The sequence below is a fragment of the Uranotaenia lowii genome, chromosome 3 (assembly GCF_029784155.1).
Source record: "Uranotaenia lowii strain MFRU-FL chromosome 3, ASM2978415v1, whole genome shotgun sequence".
NCBI classification, from domain to species: Eukaryota; Metazoa; Arthropoda; class Insecta; order Diptera; family Culicidae; genus Uranotaenia; species Uranotaenia lowii.
The window spans coordinates 333,241,075-333,256,473 of NC_073693.1; the positions used below are offsets into that span (position 1 = coordinate 333,241,075).

The following is a 15,399-nucleotide window of genomic DNA, read 5'->3' on the forward strand; positions in this document are numbered from 1 at the left end:
ATATGTGACAAATTGTCGAAAATTGGAGGTCTCTTCAAAATTTTTGAGAGGAATTCAATGCAATTTTTAGAATAAAAATCAAATCAGGAAGGTGTGAGGATGCGCTGTTTCGTCACGAAAATTAATTTGCTTTCTTCAAAAATGTTCATGATTTTTTATTCAAACATTTTTATAGTATTTCTTTATTACAAGTGATAAATGACCATGTGCTTCAGTTCCTGTGTAAAATCCTGAATAAAGATCAATTTCTTCTAACATCAATTTTAATATAAAAAAAACCCACTTATTGTTTATATTACTTTTTGGCGTTGGGCAACCAAAATAAGTGTCCATGAAATAAATGCAATGTGATGAATAAAATCTTTGAACATGATATATTTTAAAGATAAACATTTTTTACCAAACAAATTCATAAGTCATTCGTACAATTTTTTTTTCAAGTATTTAATTTTTTATAAAATTATGAAAAAAACTGTTCTTAATTGAAAATTTTCACCTCAAAGAATTTACTAGATAATCTAGAAAATACGACTTTAAAATGAATTCTTAAACTCAATTAATCGAAATAATTTACGGAATATCTGGAACTAAAGGAATACCGTGGAATATTCTGGAACTACAAACGAAAAATAAAAACTCAAAATTAATAGGTTATTTTTTGTAGAAATACTAAAAATTAGTATGTAAACAGTCTTTGGCTCAGAATAATCCTGAATCTAGAGCTTTTAACGTATGTACATAGTTTTGTCAATGAAGGAAAAAAAATCAATCGAAATATGTATTAACGCAAGGTTCCATGATAAATTTGGGTTAAATCATACTACGGGAAGGGGTCGTTCAAAAAAATTTTTAATTTGTTCAGAATTTTATCGATTTTGATCGGTATGAACAAAAACAAAGAATTTCTCATCAATAATTTTGGTCTTCATCAACTGATTTTTGTATTCGGGTTTTTTAAAGCTTGAATTTTGACAATATTTCATCTGAAAACGCATTTCATTTAGAGTGATAAAACAGTTATTAAGCTTTAAAAGGGGTTTTGTTAAATGTAGATAACCGTTTTTTTTGTTTGTTAATTCAGAAGCTTATTTTCGAAACCTATTTTTTTATCTTAACCCTTATCAAAATGGGGCTTGTGGTTGAAAAATTTGTCATGATTAAAGATTTTTAAAAAACTTAAGAAAATCAGTCGAATGAAACTTAAGAAAATGGTGTAAAACTGGGTTTAAATGTGCCTTTCGAGCAAAATTTCTTATAATTCCATACAAATCTCAAAGTCACTGCGCAATCTGGGCTTGTGATATAGCTCAGTTGGCAAGTCTGTTGTCTCCTGAGCCGATGTCCACGAGTTCGAGCCCAAGAGCAAACATCGAACACAGTTGTACCGGATAAGTTTTTCAATAACGATCCGCCAACTGTAACGTTGATAAAGTCGCGAATGCCATAAAGATGGTAAAACGACTATAATCGAAACAAAAAGAAAAAAAAAATCTGCGCAATCTCTGTCGACGGTCCGAATTTGAAATGAAATTGATGTTTGAAGTATTGCAAACCTTATCTGTTCTCATGAGAGTGTCCATCCCGGTAATTAAAAAACTCGGGTATTCCTGTTTCCCGGGAATTCCTGAAACATATTATTTTTTGTACGATTTGATTTTTAAATTATTTCAAATTTCAGTAAGTTTTATCCAAATCTATAAATAAATAGATTCGGATCATAATGTCATAGATAAAAAAGTTTTTTGACAATGCGTCGATCTCTTTAGTGAACATTTTGCAGTTTCGTAGAGCAGGTTGTATTTATTCGAATTTTTATCTTCATTTTTTTTCCATCAAACTACGATTGTTTGTAACATACAGACCCCGTTCGATTTTTGCAACACGCCTGTACATTTTGTGTTGCCAAAATCGAATGTTGCCAAAATCGAACGGTTTTTTTCTAAACTTTTTTTTTTAATAATTTTTTTAAAATAACTATTATTATTATCAAAAACGTTATTTATTATTATTTTTAGTAAATTTTCGATCATTTGTAGTCATTTTTTATTTTTCTCAGCATGTTTTTGATGCATTTTGCACTTTTCTTAATTTGTTATAATGTTTGTTTCAATTTGTCATATTTGCTGTTTTTGTCATTCTTCATGATTTTTTTTTGTTTTTTTTTTCATTTTCAGTCTTTTGTTTGAATTTGTTTTTTAACTTTTTGAATTTTTCATCTTTTTGTCATTTTTGAGTACTTTATAAATTTAAAAAAAAAATTTGTTTTTATTGTTGCATTTTATCACCATTTCCGAAATAAGAACGTATTTATAAAATTTGTCTAAATTATATTGGTCTTATTATAACGAAAACTAAAAGGTAATGTTGTTTCTAAAAACCGTTCGATTTTGGCACATGTGCCAAAATCGGATGTTCCCAAAATCGAATGTTGCCAAAAACGAACGGGGTCTGTATATGCAGAAACGCGCAGTAAACCTGTTGGAACTGGAATCACTGCCAAAACACCGCGACAGCCGAGACACCTAACGACAACGACGAGGACCAGCGAGCTATGACATCGACACCGTGAAAGTATGACATCGACGGAGATCTTTCCAATACGATCTGTTCAATTTTGCAAGCTCATCGAGTAGACAGCGTAAAATAGATTTGGTGAAGTGAAATTAATTTATACTAACATTTCCATTTTATTTAGATCTGCTTTGCGATTAATGGTAACAAAAGTTACATATAAACCAAATACGTAATCACATGAAAGAATTCAGTGAATTACAATCAGGTACAATTTCATAGTAGGATTCCTAACCTATCCATGTGCACTTATATACTTATCCCACATTACAGAAGCCATCCTTAATTATCAAAGTTGTAGCGTAGGTTCGGAATAATTATACGCAAACACTGAATATTGTACGTAAAATCTAATATTCTTTGTTAACAATCATTAATAAATATTTGCTTATGCAGTTGTAGCACTTGCTCACAAAATCAGCGTTTTTCCCTACCCGCGCCTGCAACAAACTACAAAATATTCAATCGACGATGCTTCGAACACCGCCAAATCGCACTCGTCAGGAATCACAGGAGCATTGGTGTGTGGCGTGTGATAAACCTAACTCCGCCAGCGATCTCGTCCAGTGCGATACCTGTAACGATTGGTGGCACCAAACGTGTGCCGGAGTCACAGGATCGGTCGAACACCGCCCATGGAACTGCAGAAAGTGCCTTCCAATAGTTCCAGCAGGCAGTATCCGTTCTCTCGGCTCAAGTGTACGAAGCAATCGCATCCAACTCCAGTTGCAGCAGCTTGAAGAGGAGCGCGCTCTGGAGCAACAGGCCCGCGAACTGAAACTGCAGGCTAAACTCGAATCCATTCAGGCTGATAAAAACTACAAAAAATTCGAGCTTCTTCAAGCCGAATGCGATGCTATAGACGAAGAACGCAGTGTATGCAGTAAAATAAGTCAATCAGAAAAACACCAAATGATTGAAAAATGGGTTGAGAATGCAGCGAGTCCCGAAAAAAACGATGAATTTAGCAACACGCTTCCCAAACAAGTTGAAACGTCAAAACAATCGACGAACAAAAAATCAGTCCAGAAACCAGTCGTCGATCAAAATTCATTGACTGTGGGAAACTTTCCTCAATGGAAATCTGCTGTGACAGGAAAAAGCGCATCAATAATCCAGGATCCGAAATCGTTAGAACAGGCTTTACCAGCGATTTCCAAGAAGCCATTCGAATCATTACCAGTCTTCCAGAACCAGGTAAAAACGATTGTTTCGTCCACTGCTTTTTCTTCGGTTGCCTCGTATTCAAGAGGCACACACACAGTACCAACGAAAACACCACTGGCCATCGTGAATGAAACAAATTCATTGCACTCCCCGATTCCTTCATCGCGTGTGATTAAATCGTATCCAGCTAGAGGTACAATGTCCTACACCGTTCTACAACAACATCAACAACACGAGCCGCATCAACAACAAATGTTCCAACGTCAACAGATACAGCAGTTTTATCCAGAGGTAACGGAACCAACAAACGTAGCAGTGCCTCATGTGCCCCCCCCAAGTCATCAAAATCCAGGTGAGCCCGTTTCATTATTTCCCTCTGATGAACAAGCATCAGGACTCAGGACCCCATGAAAGTAGTGCCCTCGAACCCCTTTTAAAACAGCTCGGTTTGGGCCCTAACGAACAAGTCATATTTACCAATCCATTGACCTCATATCAACCTACCCCCTCACAACTAGCCGCTCGACAGCTTATGGCTCGTGACCTTCCCATATTTGATGGTAATGCATCCGACTGGCCCATATTCATAAGTAGTTTTACTAACTCTACTCTCGCTTGCGGATATAGTTCTACAGACAATCTTATCCGCTTACAAAGATGTCTGAAAGGTGGGGCGTTGGAAGCTGTGCGAAGTAGCTTGTTACTTCCAGAGTGTGTACCTGACGTGATAGAGACGCTCCGTATTCTTTATGGTCGTCCCGAAATTTTATTAAAATCCTTGTTGGAAAAAATCCGTTCGATTCCAGCCCTCAAACCGGAAAAATTAGAAACTTTGATTGATTATGGTTTAGCCGTCAAAGGTTTGTGTGCCCATATGGAAGCAGCGAATCAACAGAACCACCTTTCAAACCCATCTTTACTTATGGAACTAATTGATCGGCTACCGGCACATTTGAAATTAGAGTGGGCGAACTTTAGTGCTGATATTGTCGACGTTAATTTGCGAAACTTCAGTACCTTTATGACTGGTTTAGTAAGATCGGCTAGTCGCGTTACTTTGTACAATGGTGAAAAATCGCACACTAAGAACGTTAGTATACACACTCATTCTGAATCAAACATTCCGGTTGAGTATACTCCTGTGGGTAGAGTTTGTCCTGCTTGCAGCAAAAATCATCGATTATCTGATTGTGAAAGATTCAAATCACTCGATATTGATGAGCGTTGGAAATTTATTGAAACTGAAGGAGTATGTCGAAATTGCTTATATAAACACGGGAAAAGATCCTGCCGCAGCAACAACCGTTGTGGAATCAATGGATGTACCTACCGACATCACTCTCTGCTCCATTCCGTCCGTTCAGCCACAACCACTCCGCCTTGTTCCTGCAATCGGTCTGCCAATGTTAGCACTCAAAATTCAAAAATAAATAGAACGCCGGCTTCGGGTGAAAATCATACCCACTACGACATCGATAGGTGCTTCCTTTTTCGAATTCTCCCCGTTACTGTTCATGCTAATGGAAAATCATTGACAACCTTTGCCTTCATAGACGAAGGCTCGTCTCTTACCCTAGTAGAAGAGACTCTTGTAAACGAGCTTGGCGTCAAAGGCACATCCCAAGTACTGTGTATGCGCTGGACCGGGAACGTGACACGTACAGAGCTTAACTCCAAAGTGGTCGATTTGACAATATCAGGACCAAACTCTCTCAAAATGAATTTAAAGGATACCCGCACTGTAAAGGATCTTTCGTTACCCCGACAATCCCTCAACTACAAAAGTTTAGCAGCACGATATCGACATCTTCAAGGCCTACCTGTTGCTAGCTACCACAACGCTGTTCCTCAAATACTGATAGGCGTAAACAATCTTCATATGACCGTTCCGTTACGCATTAAGGAAGGTCTCAGGGAGGATCCCACTGCAGCAAAAACTAGATTAGGTTGGTGTATCTACGGTGGCATGGCGTGTGAGAAGTTGAATGATCAATCTGCTGAAACACTCGTCTCTTTCATAAACTGTCACGCGTGTGACTGCTCGAGCGATAAAAATCTTCACGACTTGGTTAAGAACTTTTTTGCGAAAGAAGATGTGGGGGTTTCTCCGCCAGTTGCATTAGAGTCTAAGGAAGACAGCAGGGCTCGTCTACTGTTGGAACAAACAACTACTAGAATCTGTGACAGGTTTCAAACAGGATTATTATGGCGGTTCGATAACTTTGAGCTCCCCGACAGCTACCCGATGGCCGCCAAAAGAGAAGAGTGTCTTCAACGAAAACTGAATAAATCTCCAGAGCTACGGATTAATCTTCAAAAGCAACTAGATGAATATCAAATTAAAGGATACGCCCATCGAGCTACGAAAGCGGAACTCGAGGACACAGATCCACGTCGAGTATGGTATCTGCCCCTGGGGGTTGCCATTAACCCTAGAAAACCAGAAAAGATCCGAATGATATGGGATGCCTCAGCCACGGTGGATGGAATTTCACTTAATGCAATGCTTTTGAAGGGCCCTGATGAACTTCCTCCGTTACCTTGGATACTATTCCGCTTTAGGCAATTCCCAGTAGCTGTTTCGGCGGATATCTCAGAAATGTTTCATCAGGTGAGAATCCTTCCAGAGGATAAACAAGCGCAACGCTTCTTATGGCGAAAAGATCCTAACCAAACACCGGAAATCTTTGTAATGGATGTGGCAACCTTTGGTTCCACTTGTTCTCCGGCATCCGCACAGTACATTAAAAACAAAAATGCACTTGAATTTAAAGAAAACTATCCACGGGCTGTAGAGGGAATAGTCAAGGGTCATTATGTTGACGATTATGCTGACAGCTTCGAAACGCCGGAAGAGGCAGCTAAGGTCTCTCAAGATATTCGAATGATACACTCGAATGGTGGATTTGATATCCGGGGTTGGGTTTCAAACAGCACACAAGTTCTCAACGATTTGGGAACAACTTCAATTCATCAATCAAAGAATTTGGATCTTGATAACAGTAAACTTGATCGTGTCCTTGGAATGCATTGGACCTCTGTGAGCGATTCGTTGAGTTTCTCTACAACACTTCCCGTTGAATTTCAAGAAATAATTTCATTGAGGGAAAAACCAACAAAACGTCAAGTTCTAAGATGCTTAATGAGCTTTTTTGATCCTTTGGGACTTCTGGCAGCCTTCATACTCCACGGAAAGGTACTTCTCCAAGATATTTGGCGATCCGGGATAAAATGGGATGAAAAAATAGACGATCGATGCTTCGACAAGTGGCAACAATGGACTGATCAAATTCCACTTATTTCAAATCTTCGTATACCCCGATGCTACTTCGAAGGAGTTACCCGAACGCACTACAAGCAGCTAGAGTTACATTTTTTTCGTTGACGCTAGTGAAGACGCGTATGCCGCAGCTGGCTATTTCCGTGTTCCCGACTCCTCGGGTGGATTTTCCTGTTCGCTAGTGATGGCCAAAACAAAGGTTGCCCCCTTAAAGCACTGGTCAATACCTCGCCTGGAACTTCAAGGAGCTGTCTTAGGTACCCGGATTAGAACCTTTATCGAGGACGGACACACCGTAACCGTGCAACGTGTTGTCTTCTGGACTGATTCCAGCACTGTCCTTGCCTGGATCCGGTCCGACCATCGTCGATACACGCAATTTGTGGCCTGTCGAGTCGGAGAAATTCTCTCTTCCACGGACGTATCCGATTGGCGTTGGGTACCATCGAAATTGAACATCGCCGATCAAGCAACCAAATATAGTGAGAAACCATAGCTTCATCAAAACGACGAATGGTTCAAAGGACCTCATTTCTTACGAGACGAAGAGATCAACTGGCCCCAACCGAGGAAGTTGCCGGCAACAACTGAGGAATTAAAAATTTCATTCTGCACGCACCTAAATATTTCTGTTCCTCAGCCAATTCTTGTATTCACTAATTTCTCAAAATGGGAAAGACTATTACGCACGATGTCATATGTATACCATTTCATAAACCTCAAACTCAATATAAGTAATCCTCATATACAGGAAGAACTTAAAGCGGCTGAAAATGCAATACTGCGCCTGGCACAATGGCAAGTTTATCCCGTAGAATATGAGCTTTTAAAGCGAAAACTGGAGAACGAGAACGTGATCCTTGATAAAAATAGTGAGATTTATCAATTGAACCCGTATTTGGACGAGCATGGAGTTATGAGAGTTGACGGTCGCATCGGTGCAGCGACGAACGTTTCGAATGCAGCTAAATTTCCTGTTATCTTGCCGAGATCGCATTATGTTACCGAATTAATCATACTCTACTATCATCGTAAGTACCTGCACGGTAATTCCGAAACGGTTGTAAACGAGTTGAGGCAATCGTTCTACATTTCACAGATTAGATCAATAGTAAAAAAAATCGCTCAACGTTGTCAACATTGTAAAATTTACAAAAAGAGACCAGAAATTCCTAGAATGGCTCCGTTACCGGAAGCACGATTGGCTTCATATACACGTCCATTTAGCTACGTTGGACTTGATTTATTCGGACCACTCTTGGTCAAAGTAGGAAGAAGCTCAGCGAAACGATGGTGTGCCTTGTTCACTTGTATGACGATAAGAGCTGTGCACATCGAAATCGTGTATAGTCTTAGCACGGAATCGTGCATAATGGCGATACGTAGGTTTATCGGACGTCGAGGATCACCTATCGAAATCCACTCTGATAACGGAACGAATTTTCGAGGGGCCGATAACATTTTACAACAGCAGTTACAAAGGATTCACTCTGACATGGCTTCAACGTTCACCAACATCTCGACGAAGTGGATTTTCATTCCCCCCAGGACTCCACACATGGGTGGATGCTGGGAACGGATGGTCCGCTCAGTCAAAACAGCGATGGAGGCTAGCACAATTGCCGGAAGGAAACTGGATGACGAAGGTTTGAGCACACTAGTGGTGGATGCCGAGGGTATCGTTAACACTCGACCGCTCACTTACCTGCCACTAGATACGGACCAGAGTGAAGCTCTCACGCCGAACCACTTCTTATTGGGTAGTTCTAACGGAGTAAAACAAGCGAGCGTAGAGCCAACGGATCCGAAAATCGCACTCAGGAACACATGGAACGGGATTCAATTTCAACTCGACATTTTCTGGAAACGCTGGGTACGCGAATACTTACCAGTTATTACACGGCGTACTAAATGGTTTCAAGAAGTAAAACCGCTTGAATCCGGAAACTTAGTCGTTATTGTCGACGAAGGGCGAAGAAATGGTTGGGTTCGAGGTGTGGTAATTGAGGTCATTAATGGAAAAGATGGGCGGGGTCGTAAGGCTATCATACAAACCAATAAAGGGCTTACTCGACAGTCGGTTGCCAACCTGGCTGTGCTAGATGTCGATAATGGAATCCACGGGCCTAATGTGTCGTCGGCCATGGTTACGGGGGGGAGCATGTTGGAACTGGAATCACTGCCAAAACACCGCGACAGCCGAGACACCTAACGACAACGACGAGGACCAGCGAGCTATGACATCGACACCGTGAAAGTATGACATCGACGGAGATCTTTCCAATACGATCTGTTCAATTTTGCAAGCTCATCGAGTAGACAGCGTAAAATAGATTTGGTGAAGTGAAATTAATTTATACTAACATTTCCATTTTATTTAGATCTGCTTTGCGATTAATGGTAACAAAAGTTACATATAAACCAAATACGTAATCACATGAAAGAATTCAGTGAATTACAATCAGGTACAATTTCATAGTAGGATTCCTAACCTATCCATGTGCACTTATATACTTATCCCACATAACAGAAGCCATCCTTAATTATCAAAGTTGTAGCGTAGGTTCGGAATAATTATACGCAAACACTGAATATTGTACGTAAAATCTAATATTCTTTGTTAACAATCATTAATAAATATTTGCTTATGCAGTTGTAGCACTTGCTCACAAAATCAGCGTTTTTCCCTACCCGCGCCTGCAACAAAACCTGAAACGTACTTTCTCAAAAGTAACAATTTTCATGGCTCATAAAATATCTTTATGAACTCTTATTCAAGAACTCTTGAATATTTTTTTTCATTCAAACGACATGTTAAATGAAGAAAGAATAAAACATTGTTAAAGCTAAAAAGTTGATTTTTCCATGGATTATTCATGCTTTTGATTAAATCTTTCTGTATTGGATATACTTTGATCAAAGATAATGCACGTTTAGCACGTTAAGTCTTTGCAAAACGCTTCATTGAATAAGTCCAGATACGGATATGTGTGTAGGAAAGATAAAGTGAAAATGGATAGTAATAATAAAACATAACATGACACTTTCAATAAGATAAGCATCCAAAAAAATTGAAATCTTCACTTTGATATGCGTATCATCGAGTAGTGCACAATATCCGTGAATAAAATCTAAATGGAACATATTATTTTTTTCAGAATGTCTTACAACAAATTTTTCTCAACTTGTTATTATTCTGAATTGTACAACATCAGTTTTATGTCCAATAAACTGCTTGAATGGTTTCTGCATTTTTACAATTCAATTTATGTGATATTTTGTTTGTTTTTTTTTTTATCATAGTTGATTATATAAAAGAGTAAAACAATTCAGGTTAAAAAATTTATTAAGAAAACATTTGAGATTGCATGCTGCAAGGCTTCAATCAGCTGTATTTAATTCAAAGTACCTTTATACATTTTACATTTTACAAAATAAAAATAAATAAATAAAATAAAACGTTTTACATGTTTTCCGATGTTTTCCTGGATTCCGGGAATTCCCGGGAAACTAGCCATCAGATTTTCCGAATCCCGGGGAAAGAAAATGGCCGGGAAATGGACATTCTACTTTTTATGGGCCGTTTTGGATTCAATGCACATAATTTTTTGGGAGTTAATGAATCTATTTCCAAAACTATCACCAAATCACATTGTTTTTTAAAGTTTTTTACCTGTTTTAGTTAATAATATATCATTTTTAAAATTATAGTATAATTTATTTCTTGTACCTAGCATAGCATAGCATAGCATAGCATAGCATTGGGTGACTACACACATCTTGAATTGGCTGATACACAAGGTACAACTAACAATCAAACCTAACACTTGATGCCAAAATGAGTACCTGGGTTCAATACTCATTTCAAGTGTTATTATTGAGAATCAATGTGGTACCATAATGCACACCGTGACAAGTCAATGCAATCATATAGGGCTAATCTGAACAGCGAAATGAACTTTTCAGGTGCAAGAGAACTCATGCGACCCTACATACAAGAATGCTGTTTCAGATAGGTAGAGGGAGGGTTATTTGCGTTTAAAGGTAATCCTACTTGGCAGGTAGGATTGATGGGTGAAAATTATTTAAATGTAATTAAAAATGGAAAGAGCTCACCAAATTGTTGTTGTTACACAGCATTGACACTCCTCTCTGGAATCGTTAACCTGGTTCCTACATCTTGCTAAGCTGAAACAGTCCAGACCAATGTCCACCCGATTTCGTCATCCACGGTGAAACAGCGTCTTAGTTGGTAGGCAAATCATCTGTTTCGGAAAGCAGCTCATCGGGGAATGTTTAATTTGTTCTTCAAACGATGGTATTTTAAAAATTTCAAAAAACAAAACTCGCACAAACTTATAAAAAATTGATAAATTTTCGGAGCTTCTGTCAACCACGTCTCTTCAGTTTCACCGACTACTTAGATCAGTATAATTTATTTCTTGTACCTGTCAATAAAATTTCGTGACATCACAACGGTTTGCAAAACCGTGATTCAAAAAAAAAAAAATGGCACGTTTTGACGTTATGAAACTAAATCGTTCAAATCGTATCAAAATTTCAAAAAAACCAAACAAAACGATCTTTTGGTTGTAGCAAACCGATTTTTTTCTGAAATTTTCATAAAGTTTGGTCCTATAGAAGAGCAAAAAAGTACGGTTTGGTGAAAAAAATCAGAAAATTGGAAAAAGTGGAGCGTAATGTGCTCAATAAAATGTAAAATTAACGAACAATTTACCAAAAAATTGTTTTGGAAACGCTGAACCATAAACTTCAAAACAGTTCGATGCCATATTCGTACAATTATACATTGCGTCCAATTCCAACCTAAAGATTTCGTAGAACATCAGAAAGAAGCATCTCCTACACAGAAACCTATATTTTCGCCATTTCTTAGTAAAAATTGACCTCACTGAATGCCTGCTTCAAAATAGCACAGTATTTTTCAAAGAGTCTTGGTTCCGGTGCGTTTGGATAGTTAATATTCTTGGATACAAAAGACATTTTTTTGGGATCATATCACTTGAATATCATTTGAATAGTGGAACGAATAAAAATGGGTCAAAATGATGCAGATGGCCACCCTAAAGCATAGTTTGGACTTTCAACTGACCAAAGAAAGCAAATCAAATTGCACAGAGCTTTAAATGCAATTTTTATGGTAAAAAATCCAACATTATTATCCTACTATTTTGTATTTATTTGACTTGACTGATCACTCATCACGTTCGTCGCCAAGAGTGGGTGACGTAAGCTACGTCTTAATTTGAAAAGTCAAAACACCAATTTGAAAATATATTTTTTATTCAAAATGATCTTGGATTGTAACCATATTCTTCTCCGTTCTCTAGCTGAAATTTCGGAGCCGAAACGATATTTCCGGATGATGTTTTGGCCTTTCAAAATTGGAAATTTTTCAAGTGGGTTACACTTGGCAACGAACGTATTAAAATTTAAAAACTTGATAACATCAAAGAAGCTATAAAGAAGATTCCAACAGTAATTCGTTTTTTTTTGGCGAATTATGATTTAACCCAAAAGCTTGGTAAAATCACTTTTAATGCTTATTTCACGTATAGAATGCTTTAGAAATTATATTCATGCATAATATCATCATCAATCTAATTATACAATAATCAAAAACGCAAAAAACATTGGATAAGGGCAGCACCGGAAGCGTTTTTTTTTTCGTTCTCCGTCGGTGAAAATATTTTTTTAAAAAGGTTACTGCTTAAAAATAACTATCAAATGGGAACTTTTTTTCTATAACCCAATCGTCTCGTTCATAAAAAGCGATTAAATTTTCCAAGTTGAAGTACTGAAGAATTCAGTGTTCGAAGTTCAAGCCTACTTGTTTGAAAAATATGAGAAAATTTTCACTCCGTGAAAATAATATTCCAAAAGTGAGAAAATATCATAGTTACTGATCGATCAGCAAATCCAGCTGATTATAATCGTGAAAGTGAACATAAATACGTAGTGCACTGTAGATAATGGGAATATTCGTTCCCGGAAAATGTGAGAAGAGGAAAATCGGCTTCAGAAATTACAGTTGCAAGACCCAGTATCACAACAGCATCAGCTTTGCTCCTGCCAACTTAAGACACACGGCTCCAAATTAGTGAGAAAAGTATCCTCTTGATGACAATATATTTGGTGAGATTCAACACTTTTACTGCTGTAGAATTTTACATTGCATTTTCAAAAACCTTTTTGAAGAGTTTAGCAAGGAACTTCGCGCTATATTCCTTCCCTTGGAATTTTTTGCGGTATTTACCACAATGTTGGCCTGGCCATAGTAAACCTTGCAATGCATGTTAAGGGGAGAATGATTATCCCTGTTTCTTATTTTTAACATATTTTTTTGAAAAGAAGAATTGCAGATCGGCGTCTCTTGCATTGTCGACACATGAACCTCTTGTAAGATCGACACATGAACCCTTAGATGAACAAGAAGCGTTTTCATGAGACTAAAAAAAGTGATATTTTGAAAGTTAAAGTTTTCATTAGATGTTTATGAATATGATTCTCATCATATAAAAATCATTGATATCAAATTGTTATTCTAAATGTGACAAAAGTTTCATTCGATGCACTTAAAGCCAAAGAGGTATAAAATCAAAAATGATCGATTGAAAAAAAAAATTAAATAGAAATTAAATGTTTAAAACACAGAATTAATCATCATTGAAAAAAAATCAGATAAGGAATCCAAATGAGCTAAGTACCTTAAAGAAAGGTGAACTCTCGAGTTCTCGAAATTTAGAAAACCATGAAACTAAACTTCAGTAACTGAAGAAACAAAACAACACTTGGAAATCTCAATGGAAAAAGATGGGAGCTTATTCTGAGACTCGAGTAACGTGAATCACGAAATTTAACGCCTTCGTCCTGACTCCAGAAAATGCTTCATAAAATAATTTTGCGTATCGATGAGCTCTGAAAACCAATAACAGCTCATCCGAACGAAATATCCGTGGCTAGAGAGGCTATTGAAGGCAGCAAGACGATATGAAATATCGTAAGTCACGTCATGCGAGTCGCAGAATATGCCCCAGGGTTAAAACATAGAAATTTTCATAGTAAGAAAATCACTCAATGATATTAGAAACTCAACTATAAGATCGATTTAATGATAATTTGAGAATGGCCATTTGGAAAATGATATGTTGCATTCAGGATATTTATTTCAGTGCATGATAAAATTTTGGTTAAATCAGTTTAAAATGTTTAAATACGAATTTAAAGTCTAAGACAAAAAATGGGAAAATATCGATCTTAGTTTACATTATTTTTGTCCAGATTTTGGGTTGAAAATTTTAAGATTTTGATACTCTTAGCTCGCAAAATGCCGGAGATCTCCTTCACTGCTTACTCTAGGGGGCCTCCTTAATATATGTAAGAGAAAAACTATTCTAGAAATTATTTTACGGGGGCTCCTTCAGTTGTTTTATTTCAAGTTTTCATTTTGATTTTCTAGTTATGATGTTTTCTCATAGATTTGTATAAATTGAAGAAGTATGTTAAAACATTTTTTCCCTCGAGGGGCCCCCTGAGCCGGGGTCACAATAAAATTAGGAACACTGTCAAATTTAGAGCATTTACCCGGTAATACTTATTAAAACAAACCAAATTAAATAACATTGTCAAGTATAGACTATGGTAAATTTAAATATCAGAGTGTTTTTTTTTTTGTTTTTAAAAGATTTTAATCTACTTTTTAGGGCCGAAAATAAAAAGAAAAACCTTTAAGTTTCCTCCATTTACCGATCACAGATTATTCACAATATTGTAAACAAATTTAAAAAGTGCTACAATTTTTTCCGACAGCAAAACAAAGTGTTAATAACAATTGTCAAGCTTTGTCCTCCAGCCATCCACTTTACAGCTTCCCATCGGCGGCAATAGTTGACTTGCTGGGTCGGAATTCAGTAACCTTTTCCCAGCATCATGTCTTGGCCTTTGATTTTCCACCCTTTCTGGCATCCGATGAATGCCTTTCAAGAAACAGCGCACGACAAGTGATTGTGTATGTGTGTGGGTGTGTGTTTTTGTATGCGATCATCTCGAATGGGGACACAAAGGAAATTCCTCGAAAGCACCACCCTCACTGCTGACTGTAAACAAGAAATTATGATAATTGAAAACATAATAGCTGTTTGCACTACTCTTTCTTTGGAATTCCTGGCTGGTGGACCTCAGACTGGGAGAAGCTGTCTTTGCTGTAAAAAGGTAGGATAAAGTCACCACCACATCACAGTGGGTCATTTCTAGCTGCAATAGAAGGTATAATTTTCAGATTTATGTTTGTTTTTTTTTTAAGAAAAATAGTTATTTAAAGAATTTTATTGCAAGAATATTGCTTGTCCCAAAATAGGGAA

The 15,399-nt window shown here is 37.3% G+C and overlaps 1 protein-coding gene across 1 annotated transcript in view; it reads right to left on the reverse strand.

Annotated features, from left to right (window-relative positions):
* LOC129753845 (uncharacterized) overlaps nucleotides 1–15,399 on the reverse strand; it is an 85,488-nt gene that overhangs the window by 30,515 nt on the left and 39,574 nt on the right. The gene's annotated exons all lie outside the window — the stretch shown is intronic.